General features: G+C 45.1%; 1 long non-coding RNA gene across 1 annotated transcript in view; it reads left to right on the top strand.

Moving 5' to 3' along the window:
- Window positions 1-23275, top strand: part of LOC137541630 (uncharacterized) — a 38568-nt gene extending 15293 nt beyond the window's left edge. Inside the window, exons 2-3 of the long non-coding RNA XR_011025239.1 lie at window positions 9596-9740; window positions 23148-23275. This is a non-coding gene — a long non-coding RNA (uncharacterized lncRNA). The remainder of the gene's footprint in view (window positions 1-9595; window positions 9741-23147) is intronic.
- Window positions 23276-24726: the final 1451 nt, after the last annotated feature.

Here is a 24726-nt window from a genome sequence, read left to right as displayed (position 1 = left end):
GCGGCTGCAACCCTATTATTAATACTCACTGCACACAAACATAGCTGGTCGCAGGGTGTCTAACATTGATACTGAGACGGCCGATAACAGGCAGCTAGAAGTAGACTATCGTGCCTAAATGTATACAAGAGGGCAGCTGTGAAAACATATAATAATCAATCCTCTGAAGACTAGGCGGAGAGCTGACAGAGGAGCGCAGGAGAGACGATTTTGTACACCAACTGCACTGCTGGGCTTTGGCCACTGGGCGGTAGTATGACTCTACTTCATTTTACATCCCAACAGCAAGGATGCCTCTACTCTGAAAATGAATATGATCGAGGGAATTCATCCCCGTTTAGTAATGATATTGGTGATGCTCTCCACTCCTTTCTCTGGCAGCTCTCAAAATTGTATACTCTTCTCAGTGAGCTACTAACTTATAATATAAGCCTATAAACAATATGCTAAGCATACTGTATGTACCTAGGATTTAAATACTGTGTGTGTGTGTGTGTGTGTGTGTGTGTGTGTGTATATATGTGTATATATGTGTATATGTATATATGTGTGTGTCCTAGCACAACTATGCAGTGATTTATTTTTTTTAGGATGATGGATACATTGATTCATTAGTTTATTTTCACCTCGGGTGTTCTTTTATAGCCGGTATCCAGTCTACAATGCATATTAAACTGATCCTTTTCTCCTGACGTTATAATTCCCTGCCAGGACTTTTTTTTTTTTTTTTAATCTCAGGGCTAATTTTGCTGCCGGCTTCTGATAGTCGCCCCCTCAACACTTCTCAGGATATAAATCTCTAAAGTGCAGGTAATCAGTGTTCACTTAGGTGGATGGTACAATTCTTCTTTAGTGTATACCAATCATTTGAAATCAGAAACAATATAATGACAATATCTTCAATTGCAATGGGAAACCTTTGAGACCATTCCCAAACTGCAACCTAAACTCACTTATTTTTGCAAAGTGCAAATATGGCAATTTAATCTGAATACTAAACTCCTCCCTCACTGTATAGGCAGGTAATGTTTCTCCCCAGGTGGTACAACTCTTAGATAAAATATGGGGGGTTAGAACAGGGCGCTCTACAGTATAAAATACAGAAGAATTATTAAACATTCCCAAAGTCCACATAAAATTCCTTCCAAAGTCCTTGGGTATGAGAAACTTATCCCAATCTTCCTGTGGTAAATAGTTACACTATACACTCACCGGATATTAGGGCTGACCTTCTCAGGATCAGCAAATAGTGCTTCTGGCCCAGCCAGTACACAGGATCTTTAAAGGGACTCCGAGCAGTGCAAAGACTATGGAAAGATGCTTATCATTTTAAAGCTCTCTGTCTCCTCTTTCCAATGATATATAAACTGACGCCCTACGCCTTTTAGTTTTCGCTATTTTCGCGATTGAAATTGCAGTGGCCACAATTTCGATTGCGAAAATAGAGAAAACTAAAAGGCGTAGGGTGTCGATTTAGGGGTCGTCAGAAAGAGGAGAAAGAGAGCTTTAAAATGATATCCATCTTTCCATAGTTACATTGTATTACACAGGGCGACTTTTTCTCAAAGTCAGCAGCTCCATTCAGCATCTTCCATAGAAGCTCTGAAGTTTTTTTTTTTTTTTTTTTTTTTTTTTTTTTTTTCTTCCTTTAAATGTAAGCACTTTTAGCATTATAGCCTCAGTTGAATCGCTGCAATCCCGCCATGAAACGAGTTTTTTCATATAGAAAACTACCTGGAAAGTTCTACGACTCTGCAGGTCACAGAGCTTTGAGCTGTAGCGCTGCCTCCTCCGCAGTCAATCTCCGCAGATCTCTGTCTCCTCACTGCCCCTCAGTGAAAGACCAAGGAGGCAGGAGGAGGCGGCGGTCGGTAGAGATTGACTGCAGAGGAGGCAGAGCTACATCGTAAAGCTCTGCCTCTTCAAGGAAGTAAAGCCCTGGAGCTTTGCAGGACTTATTCTCCATGAAGCAACCAGGGCGGTGGAGTTGGTACAAAAATCCACCGACTTGGACTCCTCCGGTTAGGATTCCTCGACTTCCGACCCCTCTAATTTGCATATTACAATCTTGTTTGCAAGTATGTAACATGAAATGCATCTCAACTGCCAACGCTTAGTAATTTTAAGACAACTGAAGTGAGATATATGGAGGCTGCCATATTTATTCCCTTTAAAGGGACTCCAAGCAGTAACAAATCTAAATCTGAACTTACCTGGGGCTTTCTCCAGCCCACCATAGGTTGGGAGGTCCCTTGGCATCCATCTGGTTCTTCTCCCAGGCCCTGGTCAGAAATGGCTCCCGGAGACACTGGGCCCGAGTGTTGTGCTCCTTCCTGAAAGGTGATGTCAGTCATCATAACGGCGGCTGGCGTAACAGTACTGCACATGCGCGGTGTAAACACGCATGCTCAGTACTGTTACGCCGGATGCCGTGATGACGCGAGGCGGCCGGCTTGGTGACTGACGTCATCATTCAGGAAGGAGCCCGACACTCGGGCCCAGTGTCGCCGGGAGCCACCGGGGAGCCATTTCTGACCAGGGCCTTGGAGAAGAGCCAGATGGAAGCAGAGGGACCTCCCGACCTACGGTGGGCTGGAGAAAGCCCCAGGTAAGTTCAGATTTTGATTTTTGTTACTGCTCATAGTCCCTTTAAAATAATACCAGTTGGATATCCAGCGGGTCTTCTGCCTCTAATGCTTTTAGTCATAGACTAAAACTAGTCCTTGGTAAGAGTACTTGTAAAAGGTACAGGCCGGAACAAAGAACATCTATCAGGCCCTAGGCAATGTAACTGTGGGCACATGTAAGAGTAATGTGCAGGTACTCTGCAGGAGAATGAGGAGATTCTTCCTCTATTACACATTCTTCATGCACAATCTGAACAAGGTTTATGGGTGATAAACACCTCTGTGTTCAATGTGCACCACATTCTCAGTGGATTACCTGCAGCTCTGTGGGGAGTGCATATGTAGAGTATAGTACTACTGTGTAACAAAGTAAACCTGAGACAGATGAGATTAAAGTTTTATACATACCTGGGGCTTCCTCCAGCCCCCTTCAGGCTAATCGGTCCCTTGCTGTCCTCCTCTGCCACCTGGATCTTCTGCTTTGAGTCCATGTACTTGAACCAGTCGGGCATAGTACACATGCACACGATCCGCCGCCGGGAGTGTACTACACCTGCGCAGCACTATTGTGCAGGTGCAGAATGCTCTTCGCCATGGGAGCGGCACACAGGCAGACTGCACTGTCTAGCTGAATTACCAGGACTCGTAGCAGAAGATCCAGGTGGCGGAGGAGGACAGAAAGGGACTGATTAGCCTAAAGGGGGCTGAAGGAACCCCCAGGTATGTATAAAACTACTTTTCATCCGTCTCAGGTACCCTTTACTTTGTAGTCAAAATACATTTTACATATCAAATTATTTGATTTCATGAGCAAAGGGAGTGCATAAATTTGCATAAACCAGCATCCACGCAGAATTATTAGCATCTCATTGACCATCTCTATTAGTGACACAGCTACACATCAGGCTTTATTCTTACAGCATAGATGTTGTTTAGTATATATGAGATTCCAGTGTACACATCATATATACAGTCACAATCAGATCGGTATATCTGACTTTAAAAAATACGGGGACTGCTTTATTGAAGCAGCACAAGTAACTATTTTTGATTGATTTCATTTTTGTCGACTAAGCAGAGCTTTGCTGTCTATAAATGTATTTATGATTTATCTGAGAAATAGTTATACCTCAAAAATGGGCAAGCACCAGTGCAACAAGGTCAAATGGCTATTGCTACTTCCAGCCCTGCAGACATTATGTGAGGTTTGGTATTTATTTGTTTGACTCACACTTGTTGTCTTTTTTGTTTTCTTTTAGTAATGTGTATTTCCTTCCTATGACGTTGTTGACTACCTTTATTGTCATTGTGTAACACAACGAAATTACTTTTCATGACAACCCCACGGTGCATATAGGGAACATAGTGATAGTAACAAGGGGGAGAAGAAATTATACAAGTATGCCAGGTATTACAGATGTTTAAACAATTTGTACACAGTGTTAATTATTTCAGAGAGGATTCAGAATTTATCAAGTTTATGGCAGATGGGAAAAAGCTGTCTTTCAGTCTGTGTGTGCGGGTTGACCTAAAAAGTTTACCTGATGGAAGGAGCTCAAACAAGGCATTTCCAGGGTGAGTGTTGTCTTTGATAATGTTTTTGGCCCTTCTCACGCTGCAAATATTATACAAAAGTTCCAGTGATGGTAGTTCAGTGCCAATAATGGCTTCTGCTGTTTTAACAACTCGCTGCAGGGCTTCTCTAGTAGCCTTCGTGCAGCTGTTGTACCAGGCCGTCATGCAATTGGTCAGAACGCTTTCTACAGTGCATCTGTAGAAATTAACCAGCAGCTTCTGTGGGAGGTTAGCGCTCCTTAGTTTTCTCAGAAAGTAGAGGCGTTGTTGTGCTTTGCCAGTTAGAGCTAAAGCATTGTCAGCCCAGGACAGGTTCTCTGCGATGGTGACTCCCAAAAATGTGAAGCTGGAAACTCTCTCCACAGCCTCTGCATTGATCATTAGCGGTAGGTGAGTAGTCTTTTTGGTGGTCCTAAAGTCCAGAATAATTTCTTTGGTCTTCTTTGTATTTAATAACAGGTTAATGTCGCACCATGCAGTCAGGTTCCTAACTTCTTCTCTGTATGCAGCTTCCTCATTGTCTGATATAAGCCCAATGACAGTCGTATCATCTGCAAACTTAACAATTACGTTTGAGGTATGGATAGGCTGGCAGTCATGGGTGAAAAGTGCATAGAGGAGAGGGCTTAATACACAGCCCTGTGGCACGCCAGTGCTCAGGGTAAGGGTGGAGGATGTCTGTTTTCCTAGTCTGACAGTTTGAGGGCGATTAGAAAGGAAGTCCAATAACCAAGTACATATGGAGGGAGCAAGACCTAGTGCATGGAGTTTGTTGGTCAGCTGGCTAGGTACAATGGTGTTAAATGCTGAGCTGTAGTCAACAAAGAGCATCCTAACATAGGAGTTGGGCTTTTCCAGGTGTGAGAGGGCAGCATGGAGAGCTACACAGATGGCATCCTCAGTCGATCTATTTGTTCGGTAAGCAAACTGGTGTTGATCTAGATTTGCTGGGATGGAGGCCTTGATGTGTGTGGCTACCAGTCGTTCAAAGCACTTGGCGATGACAGGGGTTAGAGCAACTGGTCGATAATCATGAAGACAGGTTATCCTAGGATTTTTTGGGACTGGCACAATGGTTGTAGATTTAAGGCATGATGGGACTACACCCAAGAACAGAGAGAGGTTGAATATTTGTGTAAAAACTTTCGCTAGTTGACCAGCACAGGCCTGGAGCACACGTCCTTGCACACCATCAGGACCTGCAGCTTTCCTGGTGTTGATATTTGTGAGTGCTTGATGCACTTCGTGTATGTGAAGGATTAATGGCTGTGAGTCTGTAGTGGGCCCAAAGTTGACAGGAGGATGATTGTTGTCTTTTTCAAATCTAGCAAAGAAGTTAAGTTCCTCTGCTAGGCTGGGGATGTTATTGTCCAGTGTATATTGAGTGCTATTCTTCTTTTTGTAATCTGTGAATAGTTGAATGCTTTGCCACATCCTCCTTGGGTTTGAGTCATTTTCAAAGTTTTCCTCAATCCTTAGTTTGTATTTAAGTTTTGCATTTCGTATGCTTTTTTTCAGACTTGCTCTGGCTGAAGAATATGCGTCTTTGTCCTGTATTTTAAAAGCTTTGTTTCTATTCTTTAGAAGTCCCTTGAGTTCTTTTGTTATCCATGGTTTATGATTTGGGTAAACCGTAAATCTTTTGTTGACAGTGATGGTGTCCACACAGAAATTTAACATATGACAATACAGAGGAAGTACTCGTCTCCAGGTCTGTTTCATGAAAGAAAATATCCCAATCCGTATTTTCAAAGCAATCTTGGAGCTGAGAGACGGCAGTCTCAGGCCAGACTTTAACAGACTTGCTAATAGGTTTAGCGGTGTTGATAATGGCTTTGTATGCGGGAATAAGAAACAAAGATTGTCTTTTGACCACTAGATGGCTCCCTCTGCCTGTACTCATTTGTCTGCCTAGCATCCATTTCTGAATGATCATTTTTAATGTCTATTATTCCATTTGTTTGCATATTCATGTATCTATTTCATATATAATTGTATTTGGTGTCATGCTCTGGCACTCCTGTTAAGATTTCCCATTGCTAGATAGTTCCAGTTTTTCTTCTGAACCTCTCCTCCCTCATGCATTTGTGCTAGCGCAATTGCATTTTACATAGTTGTATTAGGTTACTATGATGGCGCCCCAACCTGAATTGTGACATTTTTTTAGGGGACGGAGTGCTGTGCTCCAAGTGAGCGTGGCGCTCTTCTTCCGTGTACGTGGCCACGCACACCAGCTGATCAGGGCCGGATTTGTGGGCAGGCAGAATAGGCCGGGGACTAGGGCGGGGCTTGAGCTGGGGCGGAGTTGTAGCTGACAGGAGGTCAGCTGTTTTATAATTATCTATCTTTGCACGGAGGTCCTGCTGCTTCTTGAGTCTCTCTCATGCACGCTGCTTACTCTGGCCCATTCCGCCCCTCCCCTTCCTTCCCATCTGACACTGGGCAGAGAGAAAAGCAGCGCGGGAGTCTTGAAGATGAGAAGGAAACAGATGTCATTACACAGACAGGTAATTATGGTGGATCAGCTGATCTGCTACCAAGTTCTGTGGGCGCTGCTAGATTTATTGTTGTTTTAATTGCTGCAGGGCTGCCTTTCTGCATGGACAGCGTCTGCCAGTCTTCTCCCCCACCAGCAAGATTCTGTTAAAGTCCTGCTCGTTCCCTCCTCCCCTTCTTGCATTGTGTCATCTAATCTAGAGCAGGGACTGTCCTTCAAAGTGTCTCTGTCCTCTGCATTCCGTTACTGTGTGTACCTGAGAACACACTATGAAAGCTGCGGGGGAAGGGAAGTGAGAGCTGGACGCATCTGTCTTTCATGTAGAGTTCAGTTGTTCACTAAATGATGATTCCAGTGTTCCATCCCAAGCTATGTTCACAGTAGGAGTTGGGTTGCGTTCACTGTAGCAGCAGGAATGCAACGCAATATATAGGTAAAATGACTCCACGCTTGTCACTAACCGTCGCTCAGAGGGGCTCACAATTTAGTCCCCACCATAGTCATATGTCTGTATGTATTGTGTAATGTATTTATTGTAGTCTAGAGCCAATTTAGGGGGAAGCTAATTAATTTATCTGTATGTTTTTGGGATGCGGGAGGAAACCGGAGTGCCCGGAGGAAACCCATGCAGACACGGGGAGAACATACAAACTCCTTGCAGGTAGTGCCCTGGCTGGGATACGAGCCGTGAACCCAGCACTGCAAGGCGAGAGCGCTAACCACTACGTCACCGTGCTGTATGTCGCATTACATACAGTGAAGCACAGCGTCAATGAAAAGTATGCTTCTCTGTAACTGTTAAAGGCATATAGTTTGTTGCCATGCCGCTCTCCACTGTACCGCAACATACCCACCGCACTGTGAACGTAGCATAGGTAGTGCATTGCAGTTTGGTGAGCTGCGTTACAGAGCAGCTGTTATGCTGCATCCCAACACACCCATATGAAAGTACCTTAAAGAGACTCAGAGATGAGCTAAGTGGGCTTTTTTTTAATTTATCCTGGGGCTTCCTCCAGCCCCATAAGCATGGCTGTGTCCCTCGCCCTCCTCCCGCAGTCCTCACTGAATCCTCCTTTCAGCCGCAATCAACTCCTGGTGCGCGGCTCAGCCGGGCCTTCTGCGCTTGCGTAGAAGGTCCATGCATGCACAGAAGGCCCCCGCTGATGTCACTGAGCCGTATACCGGAGACACCGGAGGCACTAAAGAGGACGGCGAGGGTACATCCGTGCTTATGGAGCTGGAGGGTGGAGGCCACTTGACTCAACTCTGAGTCTCTTTCAGCTGTATACTCACCTGAAGATGGATGGGGGAACTTCACAGCGACTAACGAGTTCCCTGATCCATCTTCCTACCCAGAACAGGAGGTTAAACAATTGTGGTACTTTGTGTGGGAGTCATCGGGGATCTTAAACATCCGATCCATCGTGACATTGTTGTCATTATTGTTGCACATTGTCAAACGTTGTTTGTGTAATGGCGCTCTTGTACCCATATCGTGAGATCGCCAAAACAATCGCTCATCGCAGGAAAAATAGATGGTCGTCAGAGAAAAATCTCACAGTGGGAGCGGGCCTTTACTGTATACTCCAGCCTTGTCACTCAGAGTGTACGAAAACTCTCTTTTGTTATAAAAGTGTTATAAAAGTGTGTTAACAATTCTGTGTGTGTGCTCTGTGCTGTGTTGTAAAAGTTATGTTTATTGTCTGTAATTTTAACTTTCAACACAACTACGGTAGATTATTTTGGGATTGTTAATGGTTTAATGCCGAATATATTATTGCAGATGTTATGTGATCGGTAAAGCCCTGCAGCTGTGAACTCTGTAGAGGTGATTTCACTAGCAGCGTTGTGATCACTCTGCATGCAGCATTTTCAAAGCAATCACATTCAATGGCTGCTGGGCCGAATTGTGATTGCTCCAGGAATCATGTTTAGGCTTCTTGCACACATGCAATTTTGTTTTTTAATTTAGATTAAAAAGCGTAGCAGCATGCAGTACTTTTTTAATTGGAACCAATCAGATCGAATAAAACATCGGAATCGCATTTAGTGTGCAAGAGGCCTAATAAATTGCACTTGTGCAAGCTCTACTTAGACTTGGAGGGGGGGGGGGGTTGGAGAAAGTGGGGCCTAGGGCACTGAAAAGTACAAATCCGGCCCTGCAGCTGATTCATTCATTATGTGCGATACCCGGACATCTCTGGTTTTGTTTTTATTCTTCTTGTGTAATTTAATATGATAATAAAGCTCATTTGTATATTTTTGCTAATACTTTGTGTAGTGCGGTCTTTGTGAGGATCTAGCTTAGTTTTTTTTGGACATTATCTGAGAAATCGTACATTTTATCAGATTTTCTATTTTAATTAGTTTAAATTCAATAGGAGTCAGGGCAATTTTTTTTTTTTTCGCTTCCAGGTACCCAAAAATTGCTCTGACTCCACATCCCTGGAAGAAACACTTATTTTGAGGCGGTGTTGAAGCGATTCAACTTAGGCTATAATGCTATGATTTCACTAAAAACTGGTAAAAAATGAGATTTCAGTCTCTAAGGTGGCATCTGCTTTTGGGGAAAAAAAAAAAGCTCCTGGCCAGGAAGCTGACACTTTACCCTGACATTGTCAAATGTCAATGTGAATGCCCGATATGTTGTCCTATAAGATTCACTGGAGCCAGATATCAACCATTTTCCAGCATGTCTGCCTGCTACCTGGCAGAAAGACCTCTACTTTTTATTTCTATATCTGATATTGAAAAGAACAGGGCCATTTTCTGCAAGGGGGCAGATCTATGCACCAGAACCCAGCTGATGCATGGTTCCAGTGAATCTTGTTGCAGTGTGTTGAGACACACTAACTTTTAGGCATTCGCATAACTTTTTTTGTTTTATGTACACCAGAGATGCATTTTAACTTAAAGAGAACCTGTATGGACTTCCGGTTCCGGCGCCTGGATGAGCGGACGGTAATCCTCTAGCTCCGCTAGGACGGCCAAGATATCCGACTGCCAGCTCAACTAAAGCAGTCTTTCTCAACATTTCATTGGTAAGTACCCCTTTTGTAACCCTGTACTCACCAAGTACCCCCTAGTATAGTAGACATTATCACAAGTACCCCTTGACAAATATATATTTCATTGTAGTACATGATAATTGGTTTGAAACAATTTCTAAGCATTTACTAATGCTTTTAATTAACTAAAATACTAATTTGGTGTTGTTTAAATAAGATGTATAATTTTCTAAAACTCTAAATAGGTTATTAAGTATATCAAGCCCGAGTACCCCCTGGAACCATCAGAAGTACACCCTGGGGTACGCGTACCACACGTTGAGATCCTCTGAACTAAAGCACCTACCGCTGACTGAGAAAGTGCAAGGGAGAAGCCGCTACACCTCTGCTACCCATTCACAGTAGCATGGACCGGTATTTGACTCGCTCAGAGTCAAAAAGGGGAGACTGAGATTGGGCGCATAAAACTAAGATGGCCGCGGCCTCCCATAGCCAGGATGACACAGAGGGCTCTCCGCGCTCCTGGAAATCAAACAAACAGCACGCACAGGACTGGGGTCCAGAGGGAGAAGACCACGCTGATACCCACAGTGAGTGTAATGCCTCCACAGATCCTATAGATCTAAATGAACTGGCCACAGTAGTAGTCAAAAAGCTAACACCACAATTACAGGCCATGATACAGGCTGCCATGACGCAGTCCTTAAAACAAATACAAAAAGAGGTGTAGGCTCACACCCGCCGCATACAGCAGGCTGAGAAGAGAATCTCCAATGTAGAAGATGAACATACCCAATGCAAACTGAAAGAGGGGAGACTGGAAATGGAGAATTCCACCATGTATAAAAAAACTCCAGGATCTGGAAAACAGATCCCGCAGAAGCAATGTCAGAGTGGTAGGCCTTCCTGAATCTCATGCTGCTTCCACTTTACACCATTTCAGCTCCACAGTTCTACCCCAACTTCTGGGTCTTCCATCACCCGTCAAAGTGGAACACGCTCACAGGGTGGGCCCCCCGCAACCCCGTGGACTCAAACATGCACCCACGAGTAATAATGATCAAATACCTAGATTATTTCGAAAAAGAACAAATAATCAGAGCTTTTTGCCAGATAAAGCAGCCATTGAAGTACCAAGGTTCTAATCTTAAACTTTTTAATGACTACTCACTGGAAGTCTTGCGCCAACGGCAAAATTTTAACAAAGCCTGCTCCACCTGCGTCACAAAAAAATGGAAGTTTACGCTAGCATACCCTGCAACCCTCCAGCTCACAGATTCAAAGGGGAAACAGCATTCATTTAGAGATGCCAAAGATGCAGAACGTTTCCTCTCACAACACGCTGCAGAAGATTCCACAGAGGGAGCTGAAGAAGCAGAAGAAGCAGAAGAAACAACCGGATTCATCTTATTAGAGTTATTGGTAGGTGCTACACACTTCTATAAAAAGCAAACTAACCTATAATTTAGGCCCTAAGCAGTCGAGAGGAAAGGCTTGGCCCACTTAGCGTGTGCTTTATGTTCTCTGAACATAAAGTCAGGGAAGAAGTGAGGTCGCATAGCTAAGTAAACTATGCTGGTGTTCAATGTTCTGTGTTTAATATGTGAACGCTTAAATGTGTCTCCTGTAGGAGTACTATATCAGCCTTCAGTTTAAGTGTCTGTGTAGCCCTTTAATGTTCCAAGATATAATCCGGATTGTCATGATGTGATATTATGGTGGGTCAAAGTGAGAGATATTTTCATCACAACAACTGTTTGTAAGAAAGAAAAAGCAGACCGGCAGAGCAAACCTAATTGTAAAACCCTCCCGCCCCCCCCCCCCCTAGGAATCACACACCCAACAGAGCATACAGTGTAATAGAAAGAAAAATATAGGCATATAGATGCCAAACTATTTGGCATCTATATGCCTATATTTTTCTTTCTATTACACTGTATGCTCTGTTGGGTGTGTGATTCCTAGGGGGGGGGGGGCGGGAGGGTTTTACAATTAGGTTTGCTCTGCCGGTCTGCTTTTTCTTTCTTACAAACAGTTGTTGTGATGAAAATATCTCTCACTTTGACCCACCATAATATCACATCATGACAATCCGGATTATATCTTGGAACATTAAAGGGCTACACAGACACTTAAACTGAAGGCTGATATAGTACTCCTACAGGAGACACATTTAAGCGCATTACAGGCAAAGTATCTAAAAAAAAAATGGTGGTTGGTGCAGTATATTGCTCGCCTGCACAGAATAAAAAAGCGGGAGTCATCACATTAGTACACAAAAGAATTGCTTCAAGAATAGTACAATCCAGTCATGATGGAAGGACGCTGGGTCAGAGTGAGACTAAAACAGGCCTTTGATACACTGGATATCATTAATGTCTATGCCCCAAACGATGACAACTTAAAATTCCTGCAGTCACTAAGCAATCTCCTAATCACCTCTGCCAATGACAAGTGCATAGTGGGAGGGGATTACAACCCCATTCTAGATTTAGCTGAAGATCGAACAAAAAAGGTAAAAATCTTAGTGCCCTATACAAAAGGAAAATCGCCCAAACCCAATCATTTAGAGATAACCTGCACTTGGAAGATGTCTGGAGAGTACTCCATCCATGTGAACGTCAGTATACTTTTTATTCCCCACCCCATGATATTTGGACAAGAATCGATTTTTTTTTTTTTTTTTTTTTTTTCTTAGCCTCATCGTCCCTTAGCAGAATCACGATGGCAGACATCTGTGATATGGTCATTACAGACCACACACCAATCCTCGTAGATATCCTTGAAACAAATCCAAGAGGCAATGATATACTATGGCGCTTCCCTACTCAGCAATACGATGATGCTGCATTAATGATTTAAATTCATCAATGGTGGATGGAGTACTCTTCGGACAACAAGTCACATCTCAGTCAATGCTTCCTGTTCTGGGAGACATCTAAACCTGTCATGAGGGGGAGAATCATTTCTTACCTAGCTGGAAAGAAAAAGCAAGCACAACAATACATGGAAAGTGCCACTAAATTAAGACTAATCAATACTAAATTTCAAGCACACTCATCAGAAAATAATCGTAAAGAATGGCAAATAGCCAAAGCAGAACTAGAAAATGTGCTTAGACCGAAAGAGACTAAACCATACCTACTGCAAATTAAAATTTCATAAGTTTGGTAATAAAATGGGGAAAATGCTTAGCGGCCTGGTTAGGGGCTCCAGACAAATAATAGACATACCCACCCTTAAAGACAAGGAGGGTCATCTGATACATGATCCAAAACAGATAAATACTATTTTTCATGAGTTCTATTCTCAACTATACCAAGACACCTCTAATCCCCTAGATCCTCACAAACTTCGGTCACTGTTGACTGAGGCAGCCCTCCCAAAAAACTTACAGAAGCAGATCTGGCCCTCCTTAATTCTGAGAACTCCTGAAGAAATTACCTAGAAAAGAAAAACCGAGAGCCCAATATAGTGTAGTAAGTCTAGACAATGGAGTATAGTGAGAAGGAGTAAAAATATACTCACAAACCAGGGTTACCTCCAGGCAACCACTGTATAGGCAGGTGAGGAGATTAACCTGTCCCCACTCAGGATTAAGAAGTCGCTCTCTGTAGTCGTGAAGAAAAAGGGGTATCCCCCTCCACCAAGGGTGGATGTACAATATAGCGGTAAATGACCAGAGGCGCCAAAAGGATAAAAACACGATTTAAAATATTTAAAATTGCTTAGGAGGCAGTGGTGGACTTACCTCCCTCAAGCAGACACAAGGAAGCTGTGTAATTCAACAAAGGTAAATTTAATGGTACACTCCAGGGGTTAAGTACAACGCGTTTCGCAGGTTCATACCCGCTTCATCAGGCAGTAAAAAGTAGGAGCACACAGCAGCGTAATGTCAGAAATGCACCTGGCGCCAGGTGCATTTCTGACATTACGCTGCTGTGTGCTCCTACTTTTTACTGCCTGATGAAGCGGGTATGAACCTGCGAAACGCGTTGTACTTAACCCCTGGAGTGTACCATTAAATTTACCTTTGTTGAATTACACAGCTTCCTTGTGTCTGCTTGAGGGAGGTAAGTCCACCACTGCCTCTTAAGCAATTTTAAATATTTTAAATCGTGTTATTATCCTTTTGGCGCCTCTGGTCATTTACCGCTATATGAAGAAATTACCTATTCCATAAAACAGCTTTCAAATGGTAAGGCCCCAGGCCCAGACGGCCTTAGTGCCGAATATTATAAAATACTTTGCTCAGAACTTACCCTACATCTGCAAAAACTTTTTAATACCATCCTACAAACAGGCAACCTTCCAGATACAGCAAATAATGCACATATCAAAGTGTTACCCAAAGCAGGCAAAGACTCGCTACTACCTGAGTCATACAGACCTATATCCTTGTTAAATCAGGATCTTAAATTCCTTACTAAAATCATGGCTGACCGGTTAGCCACAATACTACCCACCATAATAGGTCCCCACCAAACAGGTTTTATTAAAAATAGATCAGCAGGGGCAAACATCAGAAAAGTTCTTTTGACCCTGGATTATGCCAAATTATATCCCAAAACATCCAAGAACTATGCATTATTATTATTCGACGCCGAGAAGGCATTCGATAATGTAAGCTGGAAATGGATACAGGTGGTCCTCTGTCAAATGAATTTTTCAGGGGCATTTATGCTCTTATTAAAAGCCCTACAAACAGCTCCTACAGCACAAGTTTTCACACAAGGCTTCCTATCTCCCCGTATGGCCCTGTCAAAGGGTACCAGACAAGGGTGCCCTCTGTCCCCCTTACTATTTGATCTTGCAGTGGAGCCCCTGGCCAGGCTAATCCCTCTCAGAATAAAGGGAATACCTATAGGCTCAGAAAATTTGGTGCACACCATGTTTGCTGACGATGTGCTGCTATTTTTATCTCACCCCCAATCTCAACTTCCCTCAGTATTTAAACTATTGGGGGAAATAGGAGAACTTAGCGGGTTTAAAATCAACAAAAATAAGAGTGAACTTTTATGGCTATCTCCACTAGCAAACCCACTTACCTCCCCAGGAGGTATAGGAATTAAGATAAGTACCAAAGTCAGATACCTGGGCATCAATATGTCTAGAGATCCCTCACTTACTTACTCCCTCAATTATGGACCCCTATTCCAATCCCTCAAACAACAATTGGGCCATTTGGAATCTCTCCCCTTAAACATCATGGGCAGGGCAGCATTATTAAAATCTGTCGCATTTAGCATAAGAAATTATAATCTGACATGCCAGAGACTGGCTATGCAACACACAGACATTTTCCAACACAACACTAGAATCGGCCTTTACTGCACCCTGGTCTCTTTCAGCAATTCTCCATACCAAATATTCCTCTCTACCTCCAAAAAATAAAACAAAGCAAAGTTCTAATAGATACATGGGTGGCATGGAAGGAAATCCGAAAAAAATATAACTTACCCATGCACATATCAAAATACATGCCGCTCTGGGGTCACCCTGGATTTCCTGCTAGCATCTCACATGCAGGTTTCGGAGTATAGGAAGATGCAGGCCTTACTAAGTTAGGTCAGCTTTTTGATCTGAAATCAGCCAAATGGAAATCTTTTCAAAAGCTCAGACAAGAATACAACTTACCGAGACAGCACTTTCTGTATTTTGCGCAGGTGAAATCCTAGGTCTCAAACTCTAAGAGATTTATCCAAGGAGCAAACTATAAACTCCTTCGACCAATTTCTAAAACCTGGAATCAAGCTCCCTCTGTCGGACATTCAACGGCAACTTAGCAGCCAAAGACTAGAACTTCTAGCACAAAGCAACTTTAAAACATGGACTAAAGTTTGAGGACCAAGACATACCTAAGCATATCATTTCTGGAAACGCTATTTTCAGACAAATAATAAAAAACAAAACCTGGAGAGAATCTCATCTAAAGCTAATTCATAAAGCCAAATACGTCTTTGACATTAAATATAAGTTACCACCTCAACACTATCAGCCACAGTGCCCAAAATGCCTGGCTCCCTCGGCCAATCTCTACCACTGCATTTGGGACTGCCATGTTATTAAAACATACTGGAAAGAAGTTCAAGCTTTGATCAAACAACTTTGCAGGAAAACTGCCAATTACTCCTTCTCTATACCTATTCAATGCTGTAGTCTCGACCCCCACGGACAACCCTGGAGAATATAATCCTAACAACTCTCCTTCACCTATTTGTCATCTCATTATAGCAGCAGCCAGAAAAGTCATTTATAATAAATGGATATACCCATCCGCACCAACTACTTGGGATCTGCAACAAGAATTGCTTCATCTATTTAATCTAGATAAAACTGACACCCTGATGCATAAAGGTCAAAAAACAAATTCCTTTTTCAAAAAATGGAAACATTTTATCAGCTTTCACTTTACTGATCCAGAAATACAAGACTTGATGAAACCGTTTCAGTACACTGAATGGTATGCTACCATGGACCTTTTAGACAAATTTTGCCCGCTACGCATTGCATAAGTCAACCCGGACACCTCTAAATTACAATTTTTTTTTTCAAAATAATGCAGGCAGTGAGGCAGCTATTTTTGACCGTAATAGCTGGTGGCGCATGGGCAGCAGCACCTTGTAATGTGTTCCCTGGCAGTGGAAACATACAGACAGCAGGAGGAAATACAGCAGCAGGCAGCATGAGGAGGATGAGTGTGTGGCAGACTGGCATTTGGCAGCAGGCAAGAGTGCAGGCAGTGAGACATAATAGGCCCTGACAGGCCTGTCCTATATATACTAAACGCGTTCACAGCACCGCCCCAGTCAGTCAGCGAATCTGGACCATAGCTGGAGTCAGCTGACTGAATGATCAGCTGACTCCCCTTCTAGATGCATAAAGGTCCTGTCACTCGGCTCGTGCGCGCGTAGCACTAAGTCTATGAGCGATAGAAGGACCAGGCAAAGTATCAGCATGTAACTGCGTGGCAGAGGCCGCTGGCTGATACGCGGAGATAGCCGCCATGCCGCTTGTCTCTGCGGCGGTATCTCCACTATCTATTACACTTAATGCATAATAGTACACTGCCATCTGGTGGTTCTTCGTAATCTTTTATAAGTCTATAAAATTAATGATTTCTTCATAAAAAAAAAAAAAAATTATAGAATTAAAATATTTAGATAGCTGATCAGTATATACAATATTTGATTACTCTTTCAGGATAGTATAGTGGTTAATATAAGTATTAATGTACTGTAAGTCTGAATACTGTTGGTTGTAGTGTAGTGCAGTGTTGATCGGATACCTCCATTATCCTATTCGAGTTTGGTCGAATTCGGATAGTAAACTATCCGAATTCACTCGAAGTTTGATATTCGAGTTAATCGAATATCCGATTCGACCTCGGATATCCGACGTCACTATCCGAGTCTGTATTCGAGTAAAATATTCGAGCTGGCCTTAAATAGTTTTCAAAACTTGTATTGGAGGTCAATGATGCATGAAACCACCTTTTTTATGAAGAAAAACATCAAGTGATTATGTGGTGATGTAGTAGTTATAAAAAAGGTATCAAAAATAGTAAATTAACTTCATGAAAAGTGTTTGCATGAGAAGGTGTGTCCAAAATAGTTGTTGGAATTCTTCTTCTTCCTTCTTCTTAGTTTTACTTTGTTTTGTAATTTTTTTTTTTTACTTCATTTGTGGAAATATTTTATTTTAATAAACACCATAGTTATATTTGTGTTGATGGCATAATAGGTAGGTAGTGGCACATTGCAAGCCACAGCACCTTTTTCTGTGTACCCTGGCGGTAAAACAGACATCAGCAGGAGGAGGAAGTAGTTGCAAGTTGTAGTGTGGTAATAGCTGGTAGGAGAGTGGGTGGGCAGGTGGCAGCAGAAAATAGTTCTTCTGTTCTCCCTGGCAGTGGTAGCAGCACACAGACAGCAGAAGCTCAATGCAGCTACAGGAGGAGGAGCAGTGTGTGTGTCAGGCAGTGTGATGTGACTGACATAATAGGCCCTGGTTCCTAGCTGTGGTACCAGGGCCGTAAATACACAGCATGAGGTTCCAGACAGCGGTCGTGAAGCCCACATTGTGTCCAATACACAATTGGGACAGCACAGTTTTAAACCCGGACACCTCTAAATTACAATTTTTTTTTTTTCAAATTGATGCAGCTAATTTTGAGCGTAATAGCTGGTGGCGCATGGGCAGCAGCACCTTGTAATGTGTTCCCTGGCAGTGGAGACACAGACAGCAGGAGGAAATACAACAGCAGGCAGCGTGAGGAGGATGAGTGTGTGGCAGAGTGGCAGCAGGAGGGCAGGCAGCGAGACCTAATAGGCCCTGGTTCCTAGCGGTGGTTCCAGGGCCGTAAATAAACAACATGAGGTTCCAGACAGCGGTCGTGAAGCCCACATTGTGTCCAATACACAATTGAGACAGCACAGTTTTCAACCCGGACACCTCTAAATTACAATTTATTTTTTCTTCAAAATAATGCAGGCAGTGAGGCAGCTATTTTTGAGCGTAATAGCTGGTGGCGCATGGGCAGCAGCACCTTGTAATGTGTTCCCTGGCAGTGGAAACATACAGACAGCAGGAGGAAATACAGCAGCAGGCAGCGTGAGGATGAGTGTGGCAGACTGGCATTTGGCAGCAGGCAGGAGGGCAGGCAGCGAGACTTAATAGGCCCTGGGTCCTAGCGGTGGTTCCTGGGCCGTAAATAAACATGAGGTTCCAGACAGCGGTCGTGAAGCCCACATTGTGTCCAAAACACAATTGGGACAGCACAGTTTTTAACCCGGACACCTCTAAATTAATTACATTTTTTTTTTCTTTCTTCAAAATAATGCAGGCAGCTATTTTTGAGCGTAATAGCTGGTGGTGCATGGGCAGCAGCACCTTGTAATGTGTTCCCTGGCAGTGGAGACAGACAGCAGGAAGAAATACAGCAGCAGCAGGTGTAATGTGTGTTTGTGCCACTTCATGTCCCCCTCTCGCCAACAGGGGCCAGGAATTCTCCTTCCACCCAAGCCTGGTTCATTTTGAAACGTCAGTCTGTCCACAGACTTGTGAGATAGACGAGATCGCTTCTCAGTGACTACTCCACCGGCTGCACTGAAGCAATGCTCTGACAGTACGCTGGAAGGGGGGCAGGAGAGCACTTCCAGGGCGTACTGCGCAAGCTCGCTCCAGATCGGCAGGTGCTTGACCCAATACTCCATGGGATCAACAGGGGCAACGCTGTCAAGCCCGCTGAAGGACCCCATGTAGTCAGCCACCATGCGGGTCAAGCTCTGTCTGTGACTGGAGAAGGATGCTGCTGCAGGCACCTCCTCTCTAGTCCTTGGCAGCTCTACACTTTTGTAGAGCTCGTTGATCAGAGACAGCAGGTCTATGGTGCACATGCGCTTACTGCTGGTGGATGCAGCCACCTGCTGCTGCCTCTGTGCTGGCTGGACAGTGGGGGTGGATGGCTGAGGGAAGGCTTCCTCCAAGCGCTCAACAAGGGACAGCTGCAAATCCCTCATTTGTTGCGCACGGTCTCCTCCTGCAGGCAGGAACTGGCTGAGCTTCCCCTTCAGACATGGGTCCAGCATCATGCAGATCCAGATGTCCTCCCTCTTCTTCATCTGGATGACCCTTGGGTCCAAGCGCAGGCACCTCAGCATGTGCGCTGCCATTGGGAAGAGTCTGGCCATGTCTGCTGGCACATCATCTGCAGCCCCAGAGCCGACAGTGCTGTCCTCCTCCTCTTCCTCTGCCTCCTCCACCTCATCCTCTCTCCACCCTGCCCCAGTCCAGCTGCGCTCTGCTGCTCCCCCTCATCAGCAGCAAGGTCAGGGGCCTCCACCAACTCCGAGCCCTCCTCCTCAGAGGTGGCCTGTGAAGCTGCCTGCAGCTCCTGCTGGTCCAAGGCTGCCGCTCCCTCTTCCACCAGTGCATACAGGGCCCTGTCCAGCACACACACCAAGGGGACCCACTCTCACACCATTGCATGGTCCCTGCTCACCATGTTGGTGGCCTGCAGGAAGGGTGCCAGGACTGAGCACACCTGCTGCATGTGCCCCCAGTCCTCCGTGGAGATGGACGGGAGGTTGGTGGCGGCACACCCAGTTGCAGTGAGGGAGGCAACTGTTGCTCGTGCAACGTACTGGCTGACAGCCTGCCTCTGTTCAACCAGACGCTCCAACATCGCCAGGGTGGAGTTCCAGCGAGTTGGAACATCGATCATGAGCCGGTGCTGTGGCAGGTGCAGCTCCTTCTGCACCTCTTCCAGGCTCACTACAGCTGCAGGCGAGTGCCGGAAATGACGCACAACCTTCCTTGCCGCTTCAAGGAGTTGGTCCATCCCCTGGTAGGTCCGCAGGAACTTTTGGACTACCAGGTTTAGGACGTGCACCAGGCAGGGGATGTGGGTCAGGTCTCCCTTGTTGATTGCATCAACCAGGTTTGCCCCATTGTCGGACACCACCTCTCTGACTCTGAGGCCTCTGGGGGTCGGCCAAGGTCCTCTCCTGCTCTCGGAGTTTGGCCAGGACATGGTTCGCCGTCCGTTTGGTCTTCCCCAGGCTGACCAATTCCAGCAGCACTTGGCAGTGGCGGGGCCTCACGCTGCTGCTGAGGCGGGGGGTGCTGACCCTGCATGGTGGCACCACCCACTGCATTGTTGTTGTTGCTGCTGCTCTGACAGTGCACGATGCTGCTCCCCCCCCCCCTCCTCACCCCCTTCCACCAAGCTGACCCAATGCGCAGTGAAGGACAGATAGCGGCCTGTCCCAAACCGGCTGCTCCACGAGTCCATGGTGACGTGGACCCTTTGACCCACCGCGTGATCCAGCCCTCTCCCGACATTGGCCATCACAGAGCAGTGAAGTGCAGGGATGGCCGTGTGTGCAAAATGTCGGCTGGCGATTAGCCAATCGGGGGCTGCACACATCAGGAGCGCACGCATGTCTCTCCCCTCCTGCACAAGGGAATAAGTCGAGTTGGGAGCACATGGCCCGTGCCAGCAAGCCGTTCAGCTGACGCACACGACGGCTGCTGGTAGGCAGAACCCTGACCACCCCCTGGAAGGTGTCGCTGAGCAGGGTCTGGCGACGCCTTTTGCTGGCACGGGAATCACTGGAGGGAGCAGAGGAGGCCATTGAGGACTGGCTGCCAGAACAGACCTCAGTGTCGGTGGCAAGAGTTGCAGAAGGAGGAGCAGTGCGTTTCTGATGCACTCCCGCTGGTGCTGCTGGAGGAGGTGGAGAGCGGGTGGCTGCTGCCGACAGCTTCGCAGTGGTGGCGGGTCTGCCACTGCCAGCTTCTTTCAACTTCATGAACTCCTCATGCTCATTGAAGTGTTTCCCTGCCAGATGGTTCACCAGAGAGGTGGAGCCATATGCAGAGGGCTCCTTCCCTCTGCTGATCTGCTGGCGGCACTGGTTGCAGGTGGCATACTTGCACTCCACATATGGCAGGGTGAAAAAACTCCAAATTGGGGAGGTGAAGTTGCCCCTTTGGCTGGAAGGTGCTGCTGCCGCTGGTCTGGGGGGGGGGGGGGGTTCTTGGTGCGGCTGGTGGCACTGGCATAACTCTCCGCCTCCGGATCAGCACCCTGTGTGGCCTGCATACCATGCCCACTTCTGATCCTGCCTATGCCTGCGATGCTGATCCTTCTAGCAAGGCCCACAGACGCATCCTCCTCCTCCTCCTCCTCAGAGCTGATGACATCCCCAGGATCTGCCACCCAGTCTCTGTCCTTCACCCTGTCATCATCCTCCCCCTCCGCAAACATGTCCTGCTGGGATGATCCCACAAACTCCCCTTCTGCATGCATGGGCTGAGGGACAGTCACCACTGTCTGACTGTCCAAAGCATCATCCCCCAAAGTGCCCATCAGCATTTCTTCCTCCTCCATTGCCAATTCTGCCGCAACAGCACTCCATAGCCCCGCTGTGCTTGGGGATAAGAAGGTGCTGAGTGACAGGATGCTGGTGTTGCCCGCTGGGGCTAGAGAACTGCACTCCTCCTTCTCCTCCTCCTCCTCCTCCTCCTCCTCCTCCTCCTCCTCCTCCTCCTCAGGCAGTGCTGGGCGGCTGCTGCTGCTCTTGCGAACAGGAGTGGTGGCGGGGGTGGAGGACTCGGTTCCAGAGCTAATGGTGGCCTACTCATCCACCATCAGTTCCACCACAGCGTCTGCATCCTTCTCCTCAATAGTACGGCTACGACCTGGCGGTGGGAGGAACATCTGCTCTACACGCTGCTGCTGTGTCTCTGCAGCGTGACTCCCAACTGTTGGGCGGCCAAGGCGTCCACGGCCAGTGGCTAATGGCGGAATAGCCACTGGTGCAGACGCAGACTATACTTTATGTAGTATTGAGTCATTCCCTTTGGATTTAATAGAAATGTGAATAGTCTTTTCATTGATGTAACCATGTCTGCTCACCATTACAGTGACATCATTAATTATAAGTGATGCGGAATCCTGCTATCGGCAACTTTATATAGTGCTTCTCCACGTGTAGCCGATGATGTACAGTCTGTGAACCTATACCTGGGTACTTACAATACAGTCAGCTTTGGCTGGATAGCTGTAGTGACCTCACATATACCTGCTTGGTGCCGGTGTTGAAGGTGATTTGGAAGTGTACAGCAGCTAACACAGGGGGCAAAAAGACTTATAGGAACAAAACAGGTATCAAGATAAAATGGAAATTAAGTAAGAGCCATACGGAGTCTGCCATATTAATTCCTTTTTATGCCATAGCAGTTGCCTGCCAGCCCTGCTGATCCTCTGCCTCTAATAGTATTATCACTAGCCCCTGAAGAAGCATGCATCACATGTGTTGCGTTTGACTGTAAAGTCACAACTGAGAACAGTAGCTGCATGCTTGCTTCGGGTGTTATTCAGATACTACTGCAGCACAATAGCACAGCAGGGCTGCCATGACAACTTGGCTTGATTAATGGGACTTACATAATGTCCGCATCAGAATAAGTATTGTTTCTTTTCCCCTTTCATGCCTAAAGTATAACAATAGTGCTACAAGTCCCTTTTTCTAATGTGGACATGGGTACTAATGTCCTTTGGTCCATATGTCTGGTCCACAGCCATCTGCGAGCGTCATGTACACTTGAAGCTGCCTAAGGTTGTGCATGCTGCTGTGTTTACTGTTGTTGCCATGTCCATATATTAAACACCACTTAATGCATTCACATGGTGGTGCAGTAGGTAGTTGCCGTCACAGCAAGTACTGTGTGAGTCCATGGAGGGTGTTCCAGGATTGATGATGTGTGGGGGTCCCACTAATGTGTGATGTACAATCTAACTCTGTAACTTATAGTCAACCTAAATTATGTTACAGACTTCATTGTTTACCATGCGTATGACAGTACCAACTGGTTTTACTAGTAACACATGAGTTCCTTACTGTTGATGTTTGTTTTTTTTTGCATTTGTAGGCGAATCAGGGTATCCTTCCTTGCCATGGCTTTTGACGCCAGTGTTGCACCCAACTACAGCACCAGAGCAGGCTTATAATCTAGCCCATAAGAAGACACATGGGGTGATGGAGAGAACATTTGGGGTCATTAAGTCCTGTTTCCGTGCTGTGTCTCTGTCTGGCGGGTTCAGCAGGTACTCTTCAGCTGAAGTTGGTGACATGTTTGTAGGCAGCTGTGTGCTGCATAACATAGCACGGAAGGGAGGATTAGAATTAGATGAAGAAATGCAGCCTGATGATGTCCCTGTGGATCCGGTGCAACACCAGGGCCGTGGAACAGCTGTGCATGCACGCCTCATACATGCCTTCTTTTCTAGTATGTCAATTCTATACCCCCATTTTGTGTGGTTGTTTAACCACTTTGTCCTCCTTGACGTATAAAAACGTCAAGGAGGACAGGCGCGCTCCCGCGGCCGATCGTGCACGCGCACTCCCGGCCGCGGAGTCGGTAGCCACGGAATCAATGTGTCGGGCTATGGAGCCCGATCATTGATTCCTCTCCCCCGCTGAAAAAGCGACAGCTTCTCTCGGAAGCTTCGCTCTTTCTGAAGCTGTGTCCCTCTAAGCGTACATTGTACGCTTAGAGTGACGTCATGTAAAAAAAATAGAGATTGCCATCTTGTGGCCAAAAAGTAAAACTACAAGTAAATACCCAAAAAGATTACACTACACCAATATTTCCCCAAATAAAACACTTTTATATCCCACCCTCCCAAAAATGCCCACATAAAATGTTTAATAAAAAAAAAAAAAAAAATTACTATAAAAAAAAAAACACAAATATTTACCTAAGGGTCTAAACTTTTTAAATATCTATGTAAAGATGAAATATTTCTCTCTATTTTTTTTTTTTTTATAAGCTTGTAAATAGTGATGTATGCAAAACGGAAAAAATGCTCTTATTTCCAAATAAAATATTGTCGCGATACATTGTGATAGGGACATAATTTAAATGGTGAAATAACCGTGACAAATGGGCAATAACAATACGTGGGTTTTAATTATGGAGGCATGTATTATTTTAAAACTATAATGGCCGAAAACTGACAAATGAATTTTTTCATTTTTTTTCTTATTCTTCCTGTTAAAATGCATTTACAATAAAGTGGCTCTTAGCAAAATGTACCCCCCAAAGAAAGCCTAATTGGTGGCGGAAAAAACAAGCTATAGATCAGTTCATTGTGATAAGTAGTGATAAAGTTATAGGCTAATGAATGGGAGGTGAACATTGCTCGGATGCATAAGCTGAAAACGACTGAGATGTTAAGTGGTTAAAAATGAACTATGTTTGTTGTTCCAGCATTGGTACAGTGATAAGTATTGTCTATTTGTATAGTAAAAAAGATTTTGTGTACTTGTTAGTTCTGTAGGGTACATTACAGGCATTACAATACAAAAGAGTGTGCATGCACTTCCAAGGCCAAATGTGTGTTGTAAACATTACTATGTTAATGAAAGCGACAGTAATGTATGCAGGAGAGGGATACCCCTTTGTGGTAAATGAAGCTCATGCATATGTTACAGTAGTCTTCATGACA

Source organism: Hyperolius riggenbachi, chromosome 12 (genome assembly GCF_040937935.1).
Source record: "Hyperolius riggenbachi isolate aHypRig1 chromosome 12, aHypRig1.pri, whole genome shotgun sequence".
Lineage (NCBI taxonomy): Eukaryota > Metazoa > Chordata > Amphibia > Anura > Hyperoliidae > Hyperolius > Hyperolius riggenbachi.
The sequence above is the reverse complement of the archived record's forward strand: the minus strand, read 5'-3'. Positions and strand labels throughout refer to the sequence as shown.